The following is a 27,500-nucleotide window of genomic DNA, read 5'->3' as shown; positions in this document are numbered from 1 at the left end:
GATAATGCACCTCTAAGCTGGTATGCTGCCAACCAGCACGAACACTGAATACAAATAAGCAGAACCTTTTAACTGTAACAACACACTGTTTTTATTTCTCATAACTATTCAGCTTAACTTTTCTTCAAACATCAACATAATAAACAAAATAAGACTTTTGCCTACTAGTGCAACTTGAGAAGAGGCTAATACGAACAATAGTGCAATCAGAATGGACTGGGAAAAAAAAAAAAAAAAACTAAAAAAAAAACTAAAAAAAAACTAAAAAAAAATGTAAGGTTTTTTCGGTTTGCACGTGATCAAACCGGTTTGGGCTCGTATACCGAACCGAACCGGTAAAACCGGAAATCGACCCATGCCTAGCGGGCATCGTAAATTAATTGTTATCACTTCTTTAAAAAAAAAAAATACGGATTTTTTATCCCATTTTTATCCCCGATTAGCGCTAATTTTAATGTATTTATCCTGGTTGCTGCTCCACCCTCTGCCGATCTGGGGAGAGCCGAAACTGGCTCCATGCTTCCTCCGAGACATGGGCAGTTAGCCAGCCGCTTCTTTTCACCTGACAGAGGAAGCTTCACCGGTAGGACATAGCACGTGGGAGGATCACGCTATTCCAACCAGTTCCCCTCCCTCTGAACAGGCGCCCTTAACGACCAGAGGAGGAACCACATTAGCAACCAGGATATTGCATGTTTTGGTGAAGGGGGTTCCTATATGAAGGAAACCCCCGGAAGGCACGGGGAGAACATGCAAACTCCACACAGAAAGGCCCTTTTGATGACCCCACCCGGGCGGACGGGCACGCACTCCTTCAGCGCTCACAGCGTCCCAGGTGGGAATCGAACCCAGAACCTTCTACAGTAGCTGTGAGGCGACAGCGCTTACCACTGCGCCACCGTGCCCCTTAATTGTTATCACTTTAGTGTGCCAGCAAACGTTTTAATGCCACATTGTTGATTAATAAGCTAGACAATTCAGTAATGTTGGGCTAACTGAGCTGTCATGGCTAGGTTTGTTAGCTGGCCTGCTAAGCTAACTAGCTAGCTATCTTTGTCAACTTCCTTTCTTGTGCTTTGGAAGTTACTTTTGTACGATGATGCAATCACACACACTCACTAGCCTGTTCCAAAATGTTGACTCTTTGAATGTGAGGAAGGACTCTTGCCTGCCCCCTGGAGGATTCTGTAGAATAATGATAGATGCTGATGTAGTCAATGATGATTAAAACCCAAAGAAAACACACTTTAGGAAGGAAAGAGCACAGCCGTGTGGTAAAAACTGTTTAGCAGCTTACAGTTCAGAGGAAAAGCTGTTTCTGTAGATGGAACGTTTGTGTTTGGGGGTGGGGTTAGGGTAGGTGTGTGTGTGTGTGGGGGGGGGGGGGGGGCAAAGGGTGTGTAGCAGCCTGAAGTGTTTTGGCAGAGCAAATGTTTTTATTTTTTATTTTTCATTGTTGTTACTGCTGCCAGCATGGGTGAGGCGACTGGAAAGTTTGACTTTGATCCTGATGTGACGTGACTCAAGGCTGACGACATGATGCACCTTCCACTCTGAAATAGGTTTGTCAAAAGTATCGATAGTAGGGGTGGGGGAAAAAATCGATTCACCTAAGATTCGCGATTTTTAATGTCATGATTTTTTTAATCAATCTTTTATTCCAGAATCGATAATCGCAAAAAAAATATATATATATATATATATATATATATATATATTTTTTTTTTTTTTTTTTTTTTTTTTTTTTTGGGTGCTTGCAGTCAGGCCACTCACTGAACAGCAGGCCAGGCGCCGCCTACTGGTTTACTAGTGGTTTTATTACTTTATTAGTTAGTCTGAAGTAATAATTAAACTTCTAGTAGGGTCATCTGTGGCACTTCCGTGACCGTGGAGAGCGAAGGTCCGTTTCTCAATGGATTTGTCATCTAGGAGGGTTAATAAACAAATTTAGCCGGGGTGTATTTTTAAAAAAGGCGGGGAAAATATTTGAGAGACCAAAATCCAAAATGTCTGCCGTGGAAATGAACTTTTTAATGCTTTGACCTACAATGATGCACAATACATGGTTTCAGAGCTTATTCTGGTCAAGGAATACATATTTGGTGTTTATATAATGATTTGACCTATTTTTGACCTTCAAATCCAAGATGGCTGCCAATTTTGAGGCAGTGTTTTCAAAATCGTCATAGAGCCTTCATATTAGGCTTGAATGACAGGTCTTCTCATGATGAGTTGAATAATATACAGTATAAGTACACAGAAGTAATCTCGGAGGTCAATAAAGTCAATGTTTGTGTGTAAACAACAGTTGCTGATTTGCGGTTTCCCATTAAAAAGGGTAGGCTACTGAGAATATGGTGTCCAGTTCATCCCATCACATTTTCATAATGAACCAAAAACAATTTTGCACTATAGCCTAACATAAAATAGTATTCTGTATGCAAAGCTAGCAAGGTTAGTTGCTTGAGCTGAATTTAAAGGCCAACTCAAAACAAACAATGAAATTAACTTTGAAATTAAAACTGAATCCTAGGCTACTAAATTTCATCAGCACACAGTAAAGGAAACTTGTCTTTGAACTCAGCTGACTGTCTAGTCCTAATCCCTGTTGTGCAATGTCCCTTTTCAGTGAAGTTTTTGTTTTTGTTAAGAGTATGGACTTTTAATCTTGACCTTGTTGGTAGGCAACGGCCCTTTTCCAGTCAAGCATTTTCAGATTAGCTCAGTCAGTCTGTGAAGCAGTCAGTGTCAGCACTTGCGTGAGCTCGCTTTTTCTCTAACTAATGTTAACATTACACACTTTAAGACACTTTGTTTGAGGATATCAACGTTATTCACTAGTCTAAAGATAGTTCTACCATCAAGAACATATAAAACAAATGCAAAAACAATTTTTATTTGCAGAAGTCATCATTGATATTTGGTGTTAGCTAACGTTAGGTAACGTTATTATTTTTAGCTAAAGTTAATGTTATCTGTCTCCACACTTCTGTCAACTGACATATGCATTTGCTTTTGAAAATAAACAGCCTGGCTTGCTTAAGCATAACTGAAGATTAAATAGAATTATAAAACGGCTCTCTCAAATCAAGCAATCTGATTGGTTCACAGCCATTGTATAAATCCAATAACCCACTCCAATAACCCATGGCCATGGGTTATTGGTTGCCATGGCAACTCTCTTACTAAAAGCCTTTGGTTACCTCAAAAAAAACAAATGGAGACAGCTGTCAGATCCTTGTGAATCGATCTTCGCTTATAACTTTACTAATACTTCGCAGAAAATTATGTTTTGTACAAGAATAAATGCGGGCTAATGTCTTCTTTGCAAAAAAAAGGCTGTTAACCCCGCATTTAACCCCGTAACGTTAGTTGTAGAGATGCTGCGATCCGATCATGTGATCGGATATCGGCGCGATATCAGCCAAAAAACATGGATCGGATCGGATCGGATTCCAGCGAAAATGACCGATCCAAGGCTCCGATATAAGCACTCCATTCCATCACTCCGCTCCAGGATTTCTATCCAGCATGCAGCAGCAGCAGCAGCAGCAGCACACAGAGGCCGCGTTGAGCCTAGGATGGCCAGGGTCAAAACGTCAGACACACCCGTCCTTACCCTATGTGCGATTCGAAATCACGCGTCCGCACCATAGACTGGCAAAACATGGCCGCCCCCAGTGTGGCTGACAGTTTCAACAAAACAACCACTATTGCAATTTGCAATACATGTCCCGCAAGGTTTCTGAGATTAGGGGAAAGTCTGAGCTGGCGTTACGCTAAACCAAACGTGGGGATGAGGCAGCGGATTTGTTTTGGCGTTAACGTTAGCTGTTGTGATGATGGCTAACGGGGCTAACGTTAGCTAGCTGGTCTAGTTGCAGGGCAGCGCTCCACAAGCTTGTTGTGACCAAAACCCCCGCATTTAAAGCATTTCATACTCCCAGAGCTGGCGTAAACCATAGAGAACCTCATGCATTAGCCTACTCAAAATGAAACGTCCAGGGTTTGTGTCTCCAAAATCAACTAACGTTAACGTTACATGCAAGCTAACGTAGCTAGCTGCGGAGCACTCATGATCTATAAGGAAAACGAATGCGCACATAGCCTACATAATTGTCAACATCACATACATGTATTTTCTTTAATCTAGACTACAGGCATCATTTTTCAGTCAAAAGTGAAACGACACAGATATGATGGCGTATAGTGAGGCTTTCCATGCCTCACTATAGAACTGGCCCCATGCAAAATTCAGACCGCTTATATGTTGCCGTCATGCCAATAAGAGTCTAAATGTAATTTTTATGTTTTATCTGCAGACTAAGCAGCTAGGCTTTCGGTTCTATAAAAGCCATTATTTTTTGTATTGACTATTGAGTGATACACTTGACTAAAAAAAAATATTATATCACAATAGTGATGTCAGATTTGCTTAGGTCAGAGCTATGGAATATTAAATCATCCATCTTTGCTCACAACATTTGCCCTTTCTTTCTTCTTCTTTTTTACCCCAGGTGTGCATAAAATACAGGTTAAGAACATGGAAAAGTCATGGAAATCCATTGGTCAAAATGTGTATGAACCCTGAAGGGTTAAATTGAGCATTTATGAGAGATTTCAAAAATATCGAGATATATATCGTGTATCGCGATATAGCCGAAAAACATCGCAATATTCTTTAGAGGCCATATCGCCCAGCCCTAATTTGATTGTTATGTTTTAGTTTTACATCAAATGAATTAGATGAACTAAATCGTTTACATACTATATTACCAAAGCACACACATACATACCTAACCCTAAAAATGTTTGTTGCCTGCTAGCTATCAGACAGCATAGAGAGACTTAAATATGTGCTGTATCGGTATCGGATCGAAATCGGTATCGAATCGGGTATCGAAATTTGATCGGAATCGGATCGGTTTTGAGCTAAAATATCGAAATCGGATCGGAATTGAAAAATCTCGATCGCAGCATCTCTAGTTAGTTGGTGTCGGGCTTTGCAGAAAGCACTCAGCTTCTCAGCAAGCGCTGAGAATGCAGCGCTGCGCTCGAGCTGCCTGTCGGCTTTCCAGAAAGCTCTCAGCTTCTCAGCAAGCGCCAGGATTGGCCAATGTCAACTTCAGTCTCCAGAACGATCCAATCAAATCACCCGCACGTTCTTGCGGTCCCGCCTTACAGTAGTGTTTCAACTGACTCTATCAGAATACCATGCCAGTCGGACTTATAGTATTATTATTATTATATTATTATACTTGGAAACCGTTTTATAAAAGCAATATAGCACTCGAGCTGCGTGGTGTTGTGGCATATATCCCGCTGATAAGCTGTTATCCCACGAGGCCGCAGGCGTGCCCGAGACATGCGGACGGGCACGCATTCCTTCAGCGTTCACATCGTCCCAGGTGGGAATCGAACCCACGACCTTCGAGCTGTGAGGCGATAGTGCTTACCACTTCACCACCGTACCTCCTTTTATATCCTCAAACAAAGTGTCTTAAAGTGTGTAATGTTAACATTAGTTAGAGAAAAAGCGATCTCGCGCAAGTGCTGACACTGACTGCTTCACAGACTGACTGAGCTAATCTGAAAATGCTTGACTGAAAAAGGGCCGTTGCCTACCAACAAGGTCAAGATTAAAAGTCCATACTCTTAACAAAAACTAAAACTTCACTGAAAAGGGACATTGCACAACAGGGATTAGGACTAGACAGTCAGCTGAGTTCAAAGACAAGTTTCCTTTACTGTGTGCTGATGAAATTTAGTAGCCTATTCAGTTTTAATTTCAAAGTTAATTTCATTGTTTGTTTTGAGTTGACCTTTAAATTCAGCTCAAGCAACTAACCTTGCTAGCTTTGCATACAGAATACTATTTTATGTTAGGCTATAGTGCAAAATTGTTTTTGGTTCATTATGAAAATGTGATGGGATGAACTGGACACCATATTCTCAGTAGCCTACCCTATTTAATGGGAAACCGCAAATCAGCAACTGTTGTTTACACACAAACATTGACTTTATTGACCTCAGAGATTACTTCTGTGTACGTATCCTGTATATTATTCAACTCATCATGAGAAGACCTGTCATTCAAGCCTAATATGAAGGCTCAATGGACGATTTTGAAAAAACTGCCTTTTAGAGCTCAAAATTGGCAGCCATCTTGGATTTGAAGGTAAAAAATAAGTCAAATCATTATATAAACACCAAATATGTATTACTTGACCAGAATAAGCTCTGAAACCATGTATTGTGCATCATTGTAGGTCAAACCATTAAAAAGTTCATTTCCACGGCAGACATTTTGGATTTTGGTCTCTCAAATATTTTCCCCGCCTTTTTTAAAAATACACCCCGGCTAAATTTGTTTATTAACCCTCCTAGATGACAAATCCATTGAGAAACGGACCTTCGCTCTCCACGGTCACGGAAGTGCCACAGATGACCCTACTATTCAGGGTTAAAGTGGGTACATCTCATTGTAAAATTGGACTTCAAACGGCCCAAATCTGGCTTCAAACGGCCCAAATTTCACACGCGTCGGCCCATATCGGCCTGGCCTGCTTGGTATCTAATGCCCGGCCTGAATTATGATCCCAGTCTGCCCTTGTTTTTAACTATATCGCCCAGCCCTACTCATGATATATAATATACAGTCTCTAGTGTATGATTCAACTTTTCCCATGTTCTAATCTAGTGTAAAAAAGCAAACTAAAAAAATAAACAAAAATCGCAATAAATCGTAATATCGAATCGCAATAATCGTAGAATCGCAATACTTAAGAATCGCAATATAAATCGAATTGGCACCCAAGAATCGTGATAGTATCGAATCGGGAGAAAAGTGAATCGCCACAGCCCTAATCGATAGTATCATTAAGTATCAATACTGACATTTTCAAATGGATACAATGCTCATTTGCAACAGGTATCAATTATAAGTATCGATACTAAAAAATAACGGATACAATGCACTGTTTTATCGATACCGCAGTGCTCTCTTCATGAAAAATCAAACATATCATACTGATTTTTCCCTCCCTATCATTCTTGCTTCACGCAGCTAAAATGTTGTGATAGGCTGATGACGCGAGCAGGGCTAATCTGCTGTGTTGTGATAGGCTGATGACGAGAGCAGGGCTAATCTGCTTTGTTGTGATAGGCTGATGACGCGAGCAGGGCTAATCTGCTGTGTTGTGATAGGCTGATGACGAGAGCAGGGCTAATCTGCTGTGTTGTGATAGGCTGATGACGAGAGCAGGGCTAATCTGCTGTGTTGTGATAGGCTGATGACGAGAGCAGGGCTAATCTGCTGTGTTGTGATAGGCTGATGACAAGAGCAGGGCTATCTGCAGTGTTCTGCGTGGCTGATGACTAGGGATGTCACGATACTAGAATTTCTACTTCGATACAGATACCCAGGAAAATATCGATACTCGATACCATTTCCGATACCACGGGAAGGGGGGGATGATGAGACATCAAGAAGCATAAAAATAAAGTTAGACAGATGGACGCACAGATGCACACTTCTCCATAATCTAGACCTGATCAAACTTTGAATTTAGACAGCAGATTAGCCTCTGCTCTATAGCCACCAGAACACGTTTAGCTTGTTGAAGCAACAGATACCCACCAATGATAGGAAGGGAAAAATCTGTGATTTTTCATTAAAAGAAAGCACTGATGGTATCAAAACTGTTGCAAATGAGTATTGTATCCATTAAAAAAAAAATGGTACTTTCGATACTATTGATACCTGTTGCAAATGAGTATTGTATCCGATTCAAATTTCCAGGATTGATACTTTTCGATACTTTTGAGAACCCTACTGATGACTAGAGCAGGGCTAATCTGCTGTGTTGTGATAGGCTGATGACTAGAGCAGGGCTAATCTGCTGTGTTGTGATAGGCTGATGACGAGAGCAGGACTAATCTGCTGTGTTGTGATAGGCTGATGACTAGAGCAGGGCTAATCTGCTGTGTTGTGATAGGCTGATGACTAGAGCAGGGCTAATCTGCTGTGTTGTGATAGGCTGATGACTAGAGCAGGGCTAATCTGCTGTGTTTTGATAGGCTGATGACGAGAGCAGGGCTAATCTGCTGGAGAACGCCAGGATTGGGGGGAAGTTTTTGTTTCCCCCCGTTTTGGGCGTGTTTTCTGAATGATGACGCGCTCCGCAGTGTCTCTATACATATTGTCACACGTATGTCTTAGTATTGTGTGTATAGAATATTGATATATTCCTCCATGCCTAATAAATTATACCTTTTATAATTTAGTACTGTCTTGACATTTTAGCAAATAATATGCATGCAAGACTTGTCCTTTCCCAGCGAGGTTAACTCATTCACCGCCAATGACGTCTTTGACGTGTTATCAGAAATAGCCCTCCCCGCCAATGACGTGTTTGACGTGTTTTTGTTTTTATTACTGCAGGGCGTAGTTTAAACACTTCCCCAGCCTGTCACATGGTATCAGGTCCCTATCATCTAAGACAACACGTGAACAAACACATACCGCAGCTGTTGTTTTGAAATTGAGCAGGAGGAAAAGCAGAAAACTGGTAACGCTTCCTTGTGCAGACAGGAGAAACGCCATTGAAACTCGCCTCGGCGCGCTGCACGAGCTGGAGTCGCCTTCCTCTGTGCCAGCCGGGAGAAAGTAATCAAGAGATGTGTTTGATCATCGGAGGAATGAGGAAATGATCGATCAGTTTGCGAGGGCGGTGAGGACGTGTTGAATAGCCGAGGGGAAAACGGGAACGATCAGATAGCAGGGGATATGACAGGGAGACATGGACGAGGAAGGGTGCAAAATAAACACACAACAGCAAGGCACAAGGCAGAAGCGGGAGTCAGAGCAGCCCGCTGTCCTTTCTCAAGAGCTATTCAGTTGGTTCATGTAATCGCTGGGCTGCGTGCCCTCCAGTGTTGCTCCTGGCCAATCCCAGCGCCACAGGGCGTGGTTATTGCTTATCATATGTGGGGTTAGAAATCTAAAAGGGGGATCGTGTGTGTGTGTGTGTGTGTGTGTGTGTGTGTGTGTGTGTGTGTGTCTGTCTGTCTGTCTGTCTGTCTGTCTGTCTGTCTGTCTGTCTGTCTGTCTGTCTGTCTGTCGGTGTGTCTGTCTGTCTGTCTGTCTGTCTGTCTGTCTGTCTGTCTGTCTGTCTGTCTGCACACTCACTCACACCGAGTAAACTGTATTGTTGAATGTAAAAAAAAAGCACTTCATGTGTATATATATATATATATATATTTTTTTTTTGTCATTTGTGTCCTAACGAATAATATTTACATGTCTGATGTCAATACAGTTCAAAATAAAAGAATTGAGAGCGAGTTCTGCATGAGATTGTGTGCATAAATACATAAATGCCATTTTCTGCAATTTCTTTTCTCAGAGAGACATTTTGGGGGAAAACAGGGTGTATATAAATGGCTATAAGTAGAGTACAGAACATGCTAAAAGCTCACTTTTTTTCCCCTGGTGAACCCAGAGACGTACATCTTCATTTTGAGGTATTGCAAATCACTCTGGTGCTAATAGATAATTTACTGTGGGTCTTGAAAGATGACCAACAATTATGAAAATCTTTGGCCTGTGCTAAATATTGGCAGTCCTAAACTGGCGGTGAATGAGTTAATATGAACCCAAACAAGCACAATATTTAATATATCATGCTAATTGCTAACGGCACAGTAACAAAATGATTTGCTTTGGGAATTGATGAAAGCGGATGTGATGTGAGATCAAAGTCACAATTCTGAGTTGTGTCTTCATAAACTTGCAGCAGCTTGTGTTGAATAGAGACGTCATCTCAGCTGTTGTCTCCACAGAGATCTAACGTCCAAAGCTTCTGTACTGTCATCACACCCTCAGCACAATGGTGCCCTCACATGTCCTACACTGATGCTCTCTCTCTCTCTCTCTCTCTCTCTCTCCCTCTCTCTCTCTCTCTCTCTCTCTCTCTCTCTCTCTCTGTCTCTGTCTCTGTCTCTCTCTCTCTCTCTCTCTCTCTCTCTCTCTCTCTGTCTCTGTCTCTCTCTCTCTCTCTCTCTCTCTCGATCTCTCTCTCTCTCGCTCTCTCTCTCTCTCTCTCTCGCTCTCTCTCTCTCTCTCTCTCTCTCTCTCTCTCTCTCTCTCTCTCGCTCTCTCTCTCTCTCTCTCTCTCGTCTCTCTCTCTCTCTCTCTCTCTCTCTCTCTCGCTCTCTCTCTCTCTCTCTCTTTAAACCTAAATATAGATTGAGGCATGGGACAACTGTCATGTCAATTAACTGCGGGTTTCCTTTTCTTACACGTTGCATCACCCAGCGTTCTCTCCTCTCCTACCTCTCTCTACACCTCTCTGTTTACCCCCCCCCCCCCCATCAGGTTAGAAGGAAGAGTCACTTCCTGCCGACCTCACACACTGCTGTTGACAGTGGCTGGACCCCCCAATTTCCAGAAATTACAAAGTGCATTACAAACTCCCGTAAAAGTGGAGTTTCCCTTTAAATAAAGGATTTGGATGCATTTATTCATCTAGTATATTCATGTTAATATAGTCTATAGGCTATCTTTATTCCAGTGATGTTGTCATTAATAATAATAATACTGAGTAGGGCTTTTCATTATTGAAGAACAGACAACAGGATTACTGAACATACTTACACTTGTTGCTGTCTTGGCTGTATTTCTCCACTCTGGCAACAAAGCACTTTCTCCGATCAGATAACTGCCAATTGGTGAGTGGAAAGTTTCCATCACATGACATGGAAAAGAATATGCCACACAATTATGATGATTTAAAAACTAACATTGCATTTATTTCACATCACATAATTTTTACAAGCTAAAGAAAATAAATTAGATTATATTGTATCGTGATGAAACACCCCTATCGCTATTTACACCCCTATCGCTGATGTGACAAAAGTGGCGTTGAGGTCTTAAAATATATCGAAAAAGGTCTTTAAAAAGGTATTGAATTTAACTTCAGGATTCCTGCATATACCCTGTACCAAGCAACTGTACATAAGACTGTCCTGTACCAAGGTACTGTACATTAGGCATGGGTCGATTTCCGGTTTTACCGGTTCGGTTCGGTATACGAGCCCAAACCGGTTTGATCACGTGCAAACCGAAAAAACCTTAAAAAAAAAAAAAAATTTTTTTTTTTTTTTTTTAAGTTTTTTTTTTTTTTTTTTTTGCCAGTCCATTCTGATTGCACTATTGTTCGTATTAGCCTCTTCTCAAGTTGCACTAGTAGGCAAAAGTCTTATTTTGTTTATTATGTTGATGTTTGAAGAAAAGTTAAGCTGAATAGTTATGAGAAATAAAAACAGTGTGTTGTTACAGTTAAAAGGTTCTGCTTATTTGTATTCAGTGTTCGTGCTGGTTGGCAGCATACCAGCTTAGAGGTGCATTATCGCCACCAACTGCAGCCGCTTTGATACGTTTTTTGGGGGAATATCGAACCGGTTTCAAAATGTTCAAACCGACCCATGCCTAGGCCCTATATTGTGTGAATTTGTGAGTTTTGAAGTTTATAAGGCAGCTCAGCTGTAAGCCAATCCATTCTGATTGCACTGCTTGTGTTTTTATTAGCCTTTTTCTCAAGTTGCACTATAGGCAGAAGTCTTATTTCATTTATTATTTTGATGTTTAGAAGAAAAGTTGAGCTGAATAGTTATGAGAAATAAATACAGGGTGTGTTTGTTACACAGGTGTCCTGCTTCTTTTTATTCAGTATCATTGCTGGTTGACAATACCAGCTTAGAGGTGTATTATCGCTATCAGGTGGACTGAAGTTGCACTACAGACAGTTATGGGCCACACTCGGGAGCCCTGCTTGGAAAAAAAAAAAAAAAAAAAAAAAAAAAATTAATTAAATTTTTTTTTTTTTTTTTTTTTTTTAATTAAAAAAAAAATCGGTATACCGGTTCGATCCGGTTTAGACAGCAATATCGAACCGGTTTTAAAATTTTCAAACCGACCCAGCCCTACTGTACATAAGACTGTCCTGTACCAAGCTACTGTACATAAGACTGTCCTGTACCAAGCTACTGTACATAAGACTGTCTGTACCAAGCAACTGTACATAAGACTGTCCTGTACCAAGCAACTGTACATAAGACTGTCCTGTACCAAGCAACTGTACATAAGACTGTCCTGTACCAAGCTACTGTACATAAGACTGTCCTGTACCAAGGTACTGTACATAAGACTGTCCTGTACCAAGCAACTGTACATAAGACTGTCCTGTACCAAGCAACTGTACATAAGACTGTCCTGTACCAAGCTACTGTACATAAGACTGTCCTGTACCAAGCTACTGTACATAAGACTGTCCTGTACCAAGCTACTGTACATAAGACTGTCTGTACCAAGCAACTGTACATAAGACTGTCCTGTACCAAGCTACTGTACATAAGACTGTCCTGTACCAAGCAACTGTACATAAGACTGTCCTGTACCAAGCTACTGTACATAAGACTGTCCTGTACCAAGCTACTGTACATAAGACTGTCCTGTACTAAGCTACTGTACATAAGACTGTACTGTACCAAGCTACTGTACATAAGACTGTACTGTACCAAGCTACTGTACATAAGACTGTCCTGTACCAAGCTACTGTACATAAGACTGTCCTGTACCAAGTTACTGTACATAAGACTGTCCTGTACCAAGCTACTGTACATAAGACTGTCTGTACCAAACTACAGTACATAAGACTGTCCTGTACCAAGCTACTGTACATAAGACTGTCCTGTACCAAACTACAGTACATAAGACTGTCCTGTACCAAGCTACTGTACATAAGACTGTCCTGTACCAAGCTACTGTACATAAGACTGTCCTGTACCAAGCTACTGTACATAAGACTGTCCTGTACTAAGCTACTGTACATAAGACTGTCCTGTACCAAGCTACTGTACATAAGACTGTCCTGTACCAAGCTACTGTACATAAGACTGTCTGTACCAAGTTACTGTACATAAGACTGTCCTTGACAGATTGCACAGTTTAAAACCGTCAACCCTAGGATGACTTTCACTCATCCCTACTGTAGCATTACACACACACACACACACACACACACACACACACACACACACACTGGTGTGGCATTCCTTGGTTTGGAGGCGGGGCTGAATTCCTGGTCAGGATTCAAACAGCTGTTGGATGGTTTGACTGACTCCCTCCCACTGACCAGTGATCAGGATCATAGTCTCAGTTATTTATGGTAATAATTGGTAATCCAAGTTGTGACCAGGTTAACTTTGCTCAAGTCCCAGGTCTCAGTCTTAAGCCTGTCAGTCTAAATTTAGATTACCAAGTCAAATCCAAGTCTGTCATTAATGTCACTGTCAAGCTTAAATGTAGAACTTCAAGTAATATAGGAAATATCTGAAAGAAAACTAGAGTTCCATGACTTTTCAATGCAATATGTTTTTTTATAGGATCAAACTTGGTAAGAATCCCGTGAGTTTGAGTTCTATAATCATTCAATTCAATCATTCCAAATCTTACAAATTCAGAAAACAGAATTTAAATTCACTCGTCTGCTGGAACAAATCTGCTCATTTTCAATCTAAGTCATTTCCACAAACACAAGATCTCAAGTCAAGACTTTAGAAACCTTTTCAAGTCAAGTCAAGTCCCAAGTCACCAGAACCGTAGGTCATGTTCTGCCCCCAAGGCCAGTGGGATCCATAATAACGGGGAGTTGACTGAGTGACTGAATGTAAGCGCTGCAGGCGAGTGATCTGTCGGAGCGGTGCGAGAGTGCAGTCCGCACTCCGCACGGCTAAATAATGTATTTTACGGGACAAATCTGAAACCTACTGGTCACATTTCAATAACAGTCCTTGTACAAACACAATATGAGGCTATTTACACCTGGCATTAACATGTGTTTTCTGCTATCAGATTGCAATCAGATACTTGACCACATTAACCTGATTTCATTAACACCTGGCGTTAACATGGATTTTCTGCCATCAGATTGCAATCTGATTGCAGAAATGGTTGTCCTCTCAATCCGCATAAAGTTGCTGTATCCAGATTGAGAGGACACATTGCATTTACACTTGTGTTCAATGTGTACACAATGCATCCCTGACCACCTCCGGAGGTGGTTTGGTCGTTCAGATTGCAATCCTTCTTCAATGCGTGTTGGGGGTGTTTACACCTGTACTTTCAAGGGATAAAGCACAATCTGATTGCAATCTGATGACAGAAAACACATGGTAATGCCAGGTGTAAATGGCCTCTCTAATATAATATAATATAATATAATATAATATAATATAATATAATATAATATAACAGTAATATACAGCAATATATAGCTCTGTGGAGTGCATACTCACTGGCTGGCTTACTGCGCGAGTAGAGGAGCAGAGGACCGGGCGGTGGGCTGCCTCCGTGTGGACAGTCGTTTCCAAGCCGAGGCAGAGTGCTGGCTGCCCGCCTTGAAGCGTCCCACAGTAAATAACGATATTCCTGGAATGCAAGTTAACGAGCCAATTACATGTCCTTTTGCTTTCTATGAACACATTACCGTTCATTTGATTCTGTATGTTACATACTTATTGGCCAAGTATATTAACATTTAGGGGACATTCACACCAAAAGCGTTTTTGGAGCTGCCAGCACCTTTCTGCAATTCATTCTCTATGTAAGGACGCGCTAAACGTGCTCCTCTTTCAAGGAAGGAACGCACGTGGCGTTTAGCGCTGGTGGCGTCTTTTGTTTTTGGCGGAGCGCTCTGGGTGTTTTTAAGCTGAAAAAAGTTGAACATTTGGAGGAAAAGCGTGCTGCTCGTCTTTTCACTCCTCCTACATGTTCTCCTCCCAGAGGGATCCTCAACCTCCGCTGCTACCAGAATTGGCAATAATCTGGCTTTCATGTTGTCAGTGAACAACATGAAACAGACAAAACCAGCTGGCTACCGTCCGTGTGGTTGTTGTGTCCTAAACTGTACTGCAGGGGAAAACTAAACCAAGCGCAAAAAAAAAACGCTCCGTGCGCTGTGTTTTGTGCACAATGGAAGCGCTCTCAACATGATTTCCATAGCGTTCTAACTGAAAAAAGCACATTGTGTGTGAACGCCGCCTCAGGGGTGAGAAAAGTCTGCCCATGTGGGCAGCCATGTTGCCTGCTCAATTTTCTCCTAGCCATGAAGATTGATTGACAGCTGTCATGTCATGATAGTATTGGTTGAAATAGGGTAGAAATGTCATAGTACTACCTGACGTCAGCATATCATTATGAATGAACTCAGCATGGTTGACTTTTGATGTGAAAAAGCAAATACATTTGATTTTTGTGTGTGTATATGCACTATGCATTGTTAAATAGGTGCACACTGACTGTATAACCAGGGGTGTGATCTAAAATAGAAAAACAAGTCATTTTAATTTCAGGTCCACTTTAAGGGATTGTGTTCACTTCTTCTAAGTGAATTAATGGTGAATTTAACAATTTGTCCGTTTTCTGTGGACCCTGGACGTCCCTCAAGGGCCCCTAACAGTCCCCGGACCCCATGTTGAGACCTTTAGGTCTTTAGACCTAGTCTGAGCTCCATACATAGAAACCTGCCTTGGCTGTTAGAGTTTCTGGTGGTATTATCTCTCTCTCCCTCACTGGGAAAAATGCCAAACCATCTTCACCCTAAAAAGGAGAGAAATGTTCCCTGTTTGTTGAGGGAAATGAATCAGTTTCCTTCTTTTGTTACGGCCGTTTCCAAAGCAGCTTCAGCTGTAGAGCATTTGATATCATGGAGTGAAAATCCAACATCATGTTTCGTTCTCACACCTCTAATTCTTGCACACTGTTTTAGGTTATTTCTAAGTCTCTCCTGTCTTAGCTCAGTCAGGATTGTTTCCTCTGGGCTCATATTTCAGAGTCTCCAGTTACACTTTTGTCTCTATCTCCAGGTCGCCAGTTTCACACAGTATTCAGTTCATATGTCTGTCGAGGGCTTTGTTTCACACAGTATTCAGTTCATATGTCTGTCGAGGGCTTTGTTTCACACAGTATTCAGTTCATATGTCTGTCGAGGGCTTTGTTTCACACAGTATTCAGTTCATATGTCTGTCGAGGGCTTTGTTTCACACAGTATTCAGTTCATATGTCTGTCGAGGGCTTTGTTTCACACAGTATTCAGTTCATATGTCTGTCGAGGGCTTTGTTTCACACAGTATTCAGTTCATATGTCTGTCGAGGGCTTTGTTTCACACAGTATTCAGTTCATATGTCTGTCGAGGGCTTTGTTTCACACAGTATTCAGTTCATATGTCTGTCGAGGGCTTTGTTTCACACAGTATTCAGTTCATATGTCTGTCGAGGGCTTTGTTTCACACAGTATTCAGGTCATATGTCTGTCGAGGGCTTTGTTTCACACAGTATTCAGTTCATATGTCTGTCGAGGGCTTTGTTTCACACAGTATTCAGTTCATATGTCTGTCGAGGGCTTTGTTTCACACAGTATTCAGTTCATATGTCTGTCGAGGGCTTTGTTTCACACAGTATTCAGGTCATATGTCTGTCGAGGGCTTTGTTTCACACAGTATTCAGTTCATATGTCTGTCGAGGGCTTTGTTTCACACAGTATTCAGTTGATATGTCTGTCGAGGGCTTTGTTTCACACAGTATTCAGTTCATATGTCTGTCGAGGGCTTTGTTTCACACAGTATTCAGTTCATATGTCTGTCGAGGGCTTTGTTTCACACAGTATTCAGTTCATATGTCTGTCGAGGGCTTTGTTTCACACAGTATTCAGGTCATATGTCTGTCGAGGGCTTTGTTTCACACAGTATTCAGGTCATATGTCTGTCGAGGGCTTTGTTTCACACAGTATTCAGTTCATATGTCTGTCGAGGGCTTTGTTTCACACAGTATTCAGTAGGGGTGCACCGATCACGTTTTTTGCCACCGATCACCGATTGCCGATCACCTATGAGAAATATCTGCCCAACCGATCATCGACCGATCACCGATTACCGATTACCGATCACCGATATATATATATATATTTATTTTATATTTTGTAGGCTAAAGGAAACTGCCAACATGAGACAGATGGGAGTTCAACCGTTTAGTTGTCAGTTCTCTTCAGTACAGTACAGCAGTATAGGCTTTTTACAGCATTATGACAGGAATAGTAGGATTGTGTGTGGTCTGGAAAAAGGAGGCAATAAAATATACAAACAGGTCAGTAACCAAGCTTGCTGTTATATAGGCCAATTATAGTGATAATTAACAACTAATAATATATAAATGATAATTAGGTAAACTGTAAGTCAGTTACTCTTAAACACCAGTCTTGAACCATGACTAAAGCCAAAGAGCTCCCACTCATAGAACCGGGGTTATGCACAATAACCGTCATACATTGGGATCCGCATCGAACGAACATCAAAACGACCCGCCCATCGAGGCCGAGTTACAGTGTTATAATTAGCAGCACTATGAGTGCGATCTACATAATGGTGACAGGGTTACATGACGGGAGAAACAACAGAATCACAAGCTACACACGAGCTAAACTCCATCTGAGTAGTGGCATTAATTAGCGCATCCGTCTGAATGGAGCGCACATCCACATAGCAGCACACTTTCGCTTCCTTCAAAGTGCCCGCGGGAACATCAATGCTTGCGTGGAAATTGTCTGTGTGTGCGCGTGCACTACCCCGACTACCACGTTAATCTGGGACTTTAATACACACGGATTTAACAGCATGCAAATGCCTCGGTAGGCGGGAGGACTGGAGGTAATTTCTCTCTGCTGAGTCTGCTCTAATCACCAGCTGATTTGTGTGATTCAAAGACGCAAGGGGTGTGTTGACAGTCTGGTGCGGTGTGTGCATGGAGGTGAGTACACTGACGAAAGCAAAGCGTGTGCTTTGCAACACAATGATATAAACGTTAGAGCACAATATGAAAGTTAAACGATAGACATTGAAGACATGAAAATGGGCTGCCTCATGTTTCTCACGTGCAGCATGATCGGCTATGCGATCGGCAAAATTAAAGGAATATCGGAAACAGCAGATCACATATTTGAGGTCCAAATCGGCCGATACAGATTGCGTGCAGATCGATCGGTGCACCCCTAGTATTCAGTTCATGTCTGTCGAGGGCTTTGTTTCACACAGTATTCAGTTCATGTCTGTCGAGGGCTTTGTTTCACACAGTATTCAGTTCATGTCTGTCGAGGGCTTTGTTTCACACAGTATTCAGTTCATATGTCTGTCGAGGGCTTTGTTTCACACAGTATTCAGTTCATATGTCTGTCGAGGGCTTTGTTTCACACAGTATTCAGTTCATATGTCTGTCGAGGGCTTTGTTTCACACAGTATTCAGTTCATATGTCTGTCGAGGGCTTTGTTTCACACAGTATTCAGTTCATATGTCTGTCGAGGGCTTTGTTTCACACAGTATTCAGTTGATATGTCTGTCGAGGGCTTTGTTTCACACAGTATTCAGTTCATATGTCTGTCGAGGGCTTTGTTTCACACAGTATTCAGTTCATATGTCTGTCGAGGGCTTTGTTTCACACAGTATTCAGTTCATGTCTGTCGAGGGCTTTGTTTCACACAGTATTCAGTTCATATGTCTGTCGAGGGCTTTGTTTCACACAGTATTCAGGTCATATGTCTGTCGAGGGCTTTGTTTCACACAGTATTCAGGTCATATGTCTGTCGAGGGCTTTGTTTCACACAGTATTCAGTTCATATGTCTGTCGAGGGCTTTGTTTCACACAGTATTCAGTTCATATGTCTGTCGAGGGCTTTGTTTCACACAGTATTCAGTTGATATGTCTGTCGAGGGCTTTGTTTCACACAGTATTCAGTTCATATGTCTGTCGAGGGCTTTGTTTCACACAGTATTCAGTTGATATGTCTGTCGAGGGCTTTGTTTCACACAGTATTCAGTTCATATGTCTGTCGAGGGCTTTGTTTCACACAGTATTCAGGTCATATGTCTGTCGAGGGCTTTGTTTCACACAGTATTCAGTTCATATGTCTGTCGAGGGCTTTGTTTCACACAGTATTCAGTTCATATGTCTGTCGAGGGCTTTGTTTCACACAGTATTCAGGTCATATGTCATATGAGGGCTTTGTTTCACACAGTATTCAGGTCATATGTCATATGAGGGCTTTGTTTCACACAGTATTCAGGTCATATGTCTGTCGAGGGCTTTGGGGCGTGACTGTGATTTTGGGTCAATATGAATATTATATATCAATTGAAAGGTCATCTCCGTGACATTTTTCTGTGCCAAAAGGACACAACTGAAATCATGACCCAATAAGCAGTGTTGGGGGGTAACTCATTACAAAAGTAACATATTACATGTAATATATTACTTTTAGCAGTAACTCACTAATATAACTTATTACTTATAGGATGTCAGTAATATTATACCAGTTACTTTGTCAAGTAACTCAAGTTACAAATTGAGTTAATAAAAAAAAATCAAAGCACATATTTAATAAAGATACAATCATTTCCTAATCAAACTGTGTGTTTTATGCAAATAACCACGATAGATGACAATAACAAAGGAAAAGAATAACATTTAGAATTTTGGATTGTTTACACTGACTTCAAGGCGGTTGAAATTATTTTTCGGGATGGTTCCGGGGCGGCGATGTCATTCTGCTGCTGCTGTTGTTTTGGTCAAAGTAATGCAAAAGTAGTGTAATAAGTAACAAGTTACTCTACACAGACAGTAATATTGTAAAGTAACTTATTACTTTCAAATGAAAGTAACTAGTAATATGTAGTATATTACATTTTAAGTAACTTGCCCAACATTGCCCATAAGGGTTTGTGTGCTGCCAAAAAAGGGCATAACTGCACTTACGCCCTTTAGACGCCTAAGCAAACCCCCACTTTTGACACTGAACAAGCCTTTGTAGTAATCCAGCTCTCAGACGTGTACATTTCAGCCGGTAGATGAGCTCCAGACCTCCAGAGACGGACAACCAGGCAGTCCTCCGGCAACACGAGAGCGTGGCCCTGCCTCCCCTCTCCTGAGAGTGAGGTGAATGTCTCTCACACACCCTGCCTCCCCTCTCCTGAGAGTGGGGTGAATGTCTCTCACACACCCTGCCTCCCCTCTCCTGAGAGTGGGGTGAATGTCTCTCACGCACCCTGCCTCCCCTCCCTGACCCAACCCCTTTGAACTTCTGGTGGGGATTGAGTTAAATTGTTCAGTTGCTTGTGGTTGTTTGTCTCTGTCTTGTCTCCTGTAGGCTTTTGTGTTTGTGTCTGTGAGAGTCTTTCTTGCACTTTTCCTTCAATCTTGGAGCATCTTTGTCCTTTGTGTCTTTATACCAGGATGAATAGAACATTTCCAGTCTTCCTCTCTGTCTTTTCTCTCTGTGCCTCCCTCGTTCTTCTGATAGATGCTGTTGTTTACCCTAAAAAAGAGACAGTTACATTCTGCTCGTGTTCGTTTACTGGACAGATGAAGCATTCTTCCTTCCTGTTGTTCTGCGCGCCGCCTTGCTCAGCAACACAGCCAGGTGTCACCATGAAGCACAATCTGCAAAATGCAAACTCAAGCAGTTCTTCTATGCTGAGTGAGATGTGCCTGTGCACGGTGGAGGTGAGGGCCCTGTGTGGCATTTTGACTGGATCAATAGCTGGATGGAAACATTCAGTATCACGGATATCTGTGGCAAAGACCTGTTGTCATTCCTACTACTCCTTAATTCTACTATTATTACTTACACTGTATGTTTACATGCACACAATATTCCACTATTATTCGGAAAATGCCAATATTCTGAATTTGATAAGGGTCATCTAGCAGGTATATTCCCGTTTAAGACGTGGGATATTCCAGTATTATTCGGGTTTGAGGAGGATTCTTTGATCATGTATGCAGCGCATTCGGAATATGTCTCAATCATGGTTTTTACTGCAGTTTGCGACGCATGTTGCCTGTTTGCTTTCAGCTGATGTGCGCTAGAAGCACTAGAAGAAGCGATATAATCATATAATCCATCATCTCTGGCATGCCAAAAGAAAAGCCCACATTTCTGATCGGGAGGAGAACATGTCTTTATCATGTTTCTGGATATGCGCAAATATCGCAACGCCAAACCTTTTCAGCAGCAGGCTCCTGAAATGGACCAGATGATGCTGGTAAGAATAGAGTCAGGGCTGCTCTGCTTATTCTCAACAGATAAAACTCTGCTGTTTCTACCTGCATCTCTCTCTCTCTCCCCCCATCCCTGACGTGTCGGGGAGGGCGAGCTACGGCTGCATGTAAATGGGAATAGTGGAATATTCATTTAGTCGGAATATTGTCTTTTTCCGAATATGGGCAAAAACCGGAATATTGTGTGCATGTAAACGTAGTCACTGATGTTGAACTTTGGTAATGTCTTGGGTTGTGTGTCTTCCTCCATGATAAACCCCCCTAAATCATTGGTTCAATGTTATCTGTTTCTCCAGTCGAGGAAACTGGAGAATTGATGGTTTTTCTGTCTCTCTCCATTATCTGCCATTGTCTGGAGGAACAGACTGAAAATCATACACATATTTGGAGGTGCAGGGTAGTCCATCCTTTATCATCACATTTGGAGGTGCAGGGTAGTCCAGCCTTTCTCATCATATTTGGAGGTGCAGGGTAGTCCATCCTTTATCATCATATTTGGAGCTGCAGGGTAGTCCAGCCTTTCTCATCACATTTGGAGGTGTAGGGTAGTCCAGGATTTCTCATCATATTTGGAGGTGCAGGGTAGTCCAGTCTTTATCTTCATATTTAGAGGTGCAGGGTAGTCCAGCCTTTCTCATCATATTTGGAGGTGCAGGGTAGTCCAGCCTTTCTCATCATATTTAGAGGTGCAGGGTAGTCCAGCCTTTCTCATCATATTTGGAGGTACAGGGTAGTCCAGCCTTTCTCATTACATTTGGAGGTGCAGGGTAGTCCATCCTTTATCATCATATTTGGAGGTACAGGGTAGTCCAGCCTTTCTCATCATATTTGGAGGTGCAGGGTAGTCCATCCTTTATCATCATATTTAGAGGTGCAGGGTAGTCCAGCCTTTCTCATCATATTTGGAGGTGCAGGGTAGTCCATCCTTTATCATCATATTTAGAGGTGCAGGGTAGTCCAGCCTTTCTCATCATATTTGGAGGTGCAGGGTAGTCCATCCTTTATCATCATATTTAGAGGTGCAGGGTAGTCCAGCCTTTCTCATCATATTTAGAGGTGCAGGGTAGTCCAGCCTTTCTCATCATATTTGGAGGTGCAGGGTAGTCCATCCTTTATCATCATATTTGGAGGTACAGGGTAGTCCAGCCTTTCTCATTACATTTGGAGGTGCAGGGTAGTCCATCCTTTATCATCATATTTAGAGGTGCAGGGTAGTCCAGCCTTTCTCATCATATTTAGAGGTGCAGGGTAGTCCAGCCTTTCTCATCACATTTGGAGCTGCAGGGTAGTCCATCCTTTATCATCATATTTAGAGGTGCAGGGTAGTCCAGCCTTTCTCATCATATTTGGAGGTACAGGGTAGTCCAGCCCAAATCCTACCATGTCTCAAAGGGACACCACCGGTCACGTCAGTTCATTTGAAAATGTTGCCGCATTGGTTAACTTCAGGCAACTAAAACAATTGGGTTTAGGTAACTACAACAACTTCGGTTTAGGTAACTAAAACAACTTGGTTGTCTTTGGGCAACTAAAATAAAATGGGTTAAGATTATAGTTTGGCTAGGGTTAAAAACAACTGGACATGCCGGGAATCGAACACAGCTTATATCAGTTGGCAAATTAGTTCTAATCTGTATCTCATTCTAACTGGCTTTAAAAAGGTCTTAACGTGTTAGATGTGCCTTGATGAACCCTGTATAAACATGCACAGCAACAGTTGTTCTGATGTTGGACATTACAGTTTGTATTTTGACTGCGTACTTGGCTTCAGTCCACTTGACTTCTTCGTCCTCCAGACTCTGAGCGCTGCTTAAGTCGCTCTCCTTTCATCCCAGCTGTCTCAGTGAGACATCATGAGAATAATGTGTGTGACTCCTCTACTGCTGCAGCTATTTCTGGACCTTCATCAGCAGGCCTGTACAGTGCATGTTCTGGGATGTACAGTCAAATAAAAACACAGATTTGGGTGGTCTAACCCAGTGGTCCCCAACCACCGGGCCGCGGACCAGTACCGGGCCGCAACGCATTTGGTACTGTATTTTTTTCAAGGCTGTTATTTACCCTTTGTCACCACCTGGTGAGTAAATATATAACTAAAACCATTCAAATTGACAACCGGTCCACAACTTTTTTTTCCATGTATCTACCGGTCCTTGGCACAAAAAAGGTTGGGAACCCCTGGTCTAATCAAACCAAAAACGTCCAACTTGTAAAATAAATAAATATAAATAATAAATATTACAGTGTTTCCCCTACCATTCTACAGGCCTGGCGGGCCCGCCAGGCCAACAGCGCCCCCGGTAGGCCAGAAGCAAAATTACAAAAAAACAAAAACAAAAAAACTAATTTATTTTTCCTGCTCTCCCCCAAATTTCAATAAACTTTTATGGCATATTATTACAATACAACAATACTGGTGTTGACAGTGGACAGTAGGGATGTTCATTTAGAAAATTTTCCAAAATCGATAATCGGTGAAAATTAACGATCAATTATCGATTATCGATCATATTAATACTTATAATAATTTTCAATATATATATTTTTTTTTTACAAAATGAATGCCTATGGCAGAAAATACGAAAGACAACGTGTTCTCCTCAATGAACTCTTTATTTCAATGTGTCTCCTCTCCAACACTGCTGTCCCCGGCGCATGCCGATTTTCGATAATTGATGAACATCCCTAGTGGACAGTAATAGAAGATGCCAAATCATTCAAAACAATTAAGCATTTTGCTTTTAGGAGCATTGTGGCAGTGTGCAGCGCTGTTCCAAACTGTGTCAACGTGCGTCGTTGCCCGGGAAACGCACATCCCGTAATACAGCTGTTCGCATCTCATCCCATAATAGTATGATGATACTTGGGATGCCATTGTGAACATTGATGCGAACAGGTTAGCTAAAAGTTTAGCGTCGCCAGCGAGGGCCCCCACCGTTGCGGTAGGGCTGGGCGATATGGCCTCTAAAGAATATCGCGATATTTTTCGGTTATATCGCGATACACGATATATATCTCGATATTTTTGAAATCTCTCATAAATGCTCAATTTAACCCTTCAGGGTTCATACACATTTTGACCAATGGATTTCCATGACTTTTCCATGACTTTTCCATGACTTTAAACCAAATTTCCATTACCAAACATTTTGTAAAGTCTCGTGTATACATGAAAAAGTCAGTGAGTAAAAATACTCTATGTAATGTAACTACTAACAGATTACAATAATTGAAAAACTAACATGGTCATTTAGTACTAAAACACGTTACTAGCCCCGCCCCCAACACTGACGACAACAAAGATCTTAGTAGGGCTGGGCAATATGGACCAAAGATTAGGGATGCACGATATGGATTTTTAGAGCCGATACAATAACCGATAAATATATGCTTCTCCTGGCCGATAACCGATACGATAAACTTATTTCACATTTTTGTATTAAAAAAATAAGTTCTTAACCTGTATTTTATGCACACATGGGGTAAAAAAAGAAAAGAAAGAAAGGGCAGATGTAGTGAGCAAAGATGGATGATTTAATATTCCATAGCTCTGACCTAAGCAAATCTGACATCACTATTGTGAACACAAACAACACTAATGATATAATATGATTGTTTTAGTAAAGTGTATCACTCAATAGTCAATACAAAAAATAATGGCTTTTATAGAACCGAAAGCCTAGCTGCTTAGTCTGCAGATAAAACACAAAAGGCATAGTAATTTAGACTCTTATTGGCATGACGGCAACATATAAGCTGTCTAAATTTTGCATTGGGGCCAGTTCTATAGTGAGGCATGGAAAGCCTCACTATACGCCATCATATCTGTGTCGTTTCACTTTTGACTGAAAAATTATGCCTCTAGATTAAAGAAAAGACACTATGTGATGTTGACTTTTATGTAAATGTGCGCATTCGTTTTCCTTATAGATCATGACTGCCCCGCAGCTAGCTACGTTAGCTTCATGTTACCTTGCATGTAACGTTAGCGTTAGTTGCATTTGGAGACACAAACCCTGGACATTTCATTTTGAGTAATGCATGAGGTTCTCTATGGTTTACGCCAGCTCTGGGAGTATGAAGTGCTTTAAATGCGGGGATTTTGGTCGCTGCCTGCTGAACTAGGTAGCCACAACCAGCTAGCTAACGTTAGCCACCACAACAGCTAACGTTAGCCACCACAACAGCTAACGTTAACGCCAAACAAATCCGCTGCCTCCTCCCCACGTTTGGTTTAGCGTAACGCCAGCTCAGACTTTCCCCTAATCTCAGAAACCTTGCGGGACATGTATTGCAAATTGCAATAGTGGTTGTTTTGTTATCATTTGAAACTGTCAACAGCGACACTGGGGACGGCGTCGACGCGAGTGTCAAGGCAGCGGGCGAGTGTCTGTGACGTCGCGTAGCGCGGGCGAGTGTGTCTGACGCGGTTTGACGCGTTTGACGTATCCATGTGATTCCCCCTCCCTTCCTGTTTGTCTGAGTGTGACAGAACTCTCCCTTGAAGAGGGAAAGCTGACAAGAGGAAACGTGAAGCGAGTCATGCCGGCGGCTTAAGTTTTAAACAATGCGTGACAATTATACTCGAATGTTCACGATATAGTCATTTACTACATCTCACGTGGCACAAGCCGCGATACATTGAGTATATTCGATATATCGCCCAGCCCTACGTTGCGGTCGGGGTACGTTTCGAAATCCCTGGGGGGGGGGTGCATTTTCTTTTTGCATTTTTTCCCCCTGGCCTGGCGGGGGCATAGAATGGTAGGGGAAACACTGAATATTCTTTCAAATAATCACAATTAGATTTTTCTGTGAAAATCGTTCAGCCCACATGTGAATATTGACTTCCTGGATCCTAAATAATTTTCGCAATTTCAATGTCTGTCAGAAAAATCACAATTTGATATTTCCACCCACATCGTTCAGCCCTGCTCTGCACTAAGACTTTTCGTTCTTGTCTGACATTGTGACTGTGGTTAATTAATACACGTTTTGCTGCAAATGTTGTACACTTTGTTTTTACCCCCTAGGCTAGGATATATTGTAGTTGCTCATTTGGAAAAGTTCACAGTCATAACAGGGACAAGGCTGTGTGTGTTTTGTCTAGTTCTCTGACTCTTTACTTTTACTTTTACTTTATTGATATTTAGCAGACGCCTTTATCCAAAGCGACATACAACCAGGATTACAACACAGTACAGCAATAAAAATTACATAACAGTTTTTGCGAACAAATGTAAAAACAGCAATTTAAATTAAAATATATTTACAAACAAAAGAGCATAGGACAATAGAGGGTGGAGCTAGAGAGGGTTTACAGGGGGGCAACATGAAGACTGAAAAGATGTGTTTTTAACTGTTTTTTGAAAATGAGTAGTGATTTGGCCGTTCTTATTGAGGAGGGGAGCTCGTTCCACCATTTTGGTGCAAGATGGGGAAAAAGTCATGATCGGGAGCTGTTAAAACCACGTGGGGGGGGAGGGGCTAGGCGTCCTGAGCTAGTGGAGGGTCGGAGTGCGCGATGAGGGCTCTGGAACTTGACCATAGGTTGTAGGTATGGTGGAGCTGTGAGGTGAACTGATGAGTAGGCCAGAACAAGTGTTTTGAATTTGATCCGTGCAGTGATGGGAAGCCAGTGAAGTTCATGGAAAAGCGGGGTGATGTGGGAGAATTTTGGTAGGTTGAAGACTAGACGGGCTGCAGCATTTTGTATAAGTTGGAGTGGTTGAGTGACAGAAACAGGGAGACCGGCCAGTAAAACGTTGCAGTAGTCCAGACGCGACAGTATGAGTGACTGAATGAGGAGTTGAGCTGCTTGTCTGGAGAGGAACGGGCGAATGTTGTAAAGTGCGAATCTGCAGGACCGGGCTATTGCTGCGATGTGACTCTCCACCCCCTCTCCTCAGGCTGCTTGTACTGTTCTCTGACTCTCCACCCCCTCTCCTCAGGCTGCTTGTACTGTTCTCTGACTCTCCACCCCCTCACCTCAGGCTGCTTGTACTGTTGGCGCTTCATGCTTGTTTGTTTGACTTTTCTTTCATTGTAAATCACTCTGAAATATACAGGAGCCAAAAATGTCAAATATAAACAGCTTTCCCACTGCTCACAGAATCCCTGTGTATTGCAGACAGGGCCAGTCAGGGAATTTGATAGATTCCCTGTGGAATTTTACAATTGGGTCACTTTACAGGAATATACTGTACTAACAAAACAAGAAGAAATACAACTTTTAAGAGTATGCACATTGACTGAAAAGTTGTTGACTTTAACATCGGGGAATCCTGTAAAAATGTAAAATATATGAACTCTTTCTCCTCTGTCTCTCAT

General features: G+C 41.8%; 1 protein-coding gene across 1 annotated transcript in view; it reads left to right on the top strand.

Annotated features, from left to right (window-relative positions):
• The window catches only part of LOC310791938 (extended synaptotagmin-2-A-like), a 54,521-nt gene that overhangs the window by 21,168 nt on the left and 5,853 nt on the right, over nt 1-27,500 (top strand). The window lies entirely within an intron of this gene.

The sequence above is a fragment of the Poromitra crassiceps genome (genome assembly GCF_964638095.1).
Source record: "Poromitra crassiceps genome assembly, chromosome: 17".
Taxonomy (NCBI): Eukaryota; Metazoa; Chordata; class Actinopteri; order Beryciformes; family Melamphaidae; genus Poromitra; species Poromitra crassiceps.
Note: the sequence above shows the minus strand (reverse complement) of the source record. Positions and strands in the feature narration are given on the sequence as shown.